Raw genomic sequence first — 917 nt, 5'->3', positions numbered from 1 at the left:
TGAAATCTACTCCTCGCGATGCACCGATGACCTCATCCACGAGACAAAGGGGAAAATACGAGAGGAGGGGGGAGGAGATAGAGGCAAACCAGAACCACCTCCACCTCCTTTCTCTTGCTGCTCCGTCCAGCGAGCCTCCTTCCACGACCGACCCCGCCCGCATCGGCTGCACGACCTCCTTGCTCCTGCTGTTCCGGCCGGCGAGCCTCCCTCCATGGCAGACCCCGCCCGCATTTGCCGCTGCACCAACCCCCGCCCCCCGCTACTTTCCCTTGCGGGCACTGGCCTTCTTCCCAGCCCCGACCCGGGCGCCGCCAGGGGGCCTAAGTGACGGGGCGACAACAACGTCCTTTCCTTCCTCGTATCCTCCCATCGGCCATAGATCTGTGGTAGCCGGTGGAGGCGTCGGAGGTAAGGTGGGGAAGCGAGGGGAAAAGCGGCGACGAGCACGCACGCAAGGAAGAGGGAGGGATGCGGCGGCTGTGGGAATCGGGAGGAGGAGGAGGTGGGAGTGGATGGCTGCATCCGGGGCTAGGGTTGGGAACACGCGGCGGGGAAGGAGAGGCTGCCATGCACCCCAAAATGTCTCACCCAGCCAATCGCCAGAGAGCACGAGCCCACAGGTCATTGGGCTTGCGAAACAACAGCTGGATGAAAACAAACAATGCAGATCCAATGTCCGAGAATCGCTTGAAGACCAGATTGACCCAATCCAGTGGACGAAATCGAGGGAGCTCTGTGTAGGCAAGTTGGCTAGCGTCATTATAGGTTTATAAATAATAGTGCACGTGCATTGGACTAAGCTGGAATCTGCAAACATTCAATTCAAGGGAGAAGACAAGGTAATATGGGCTCTTGGTTAAATCAACAATCATGCATATAAGAGCCACTAAACATTTTCATTATGGTTTTCTCCT

General features: G+C 57.3%; 1 long non-coding RNA gene across 8 annotated transcripts in view; it reads right to left on the bottom strand.

Moving 5' to 3' along the window:
- The window catches only part of LOC123136910 (uncharacterized), a 4,750-nt gene extending 4,143 nt beyond the window's left edge, over nt 1-607 (bottom strand). For 4 of the 8 annotated variants that reach the window (XR_006467471.1, XR_006467474.1, XR_006467476.1 and 1 more), the window contains exon 1: nt 90-606. This is a non-coding gene — a long non-coding RNA (uncharacterized lncRNA). Of the gene's footprint in view, nt 1-89 lie in introns of all 8 variants that reach the window. The other 4 variants (XR_006467473.1, XR_006467470.1, XR_006467475.1 and 1 more) reach the window with 3 other exon arrangements.
- Nucleotides 608-917: the final 310 nt, after the last annotated feature.

This window comes from Triticum aestivum, chromosome 6B, assembly GCF_018294505.1.
Source record: "Triticum aestivum cultivar Chinese Spring chromosome 6B, IWGSC CS RefSeq v2.1, whole genome shotgun sequence".
Taxonomy (NCBI): domain Eukaryota; kingdom Viridiplantae; phylum Streptophyta; class Magnoliopsida; order Poales; family Poaceae; genus Triticum; species Triticum aestivum.
Note: the sequence above shows the minus strand (reverse complement) of the source record. Positions and strands in the feature narration are given on the sequence as shown.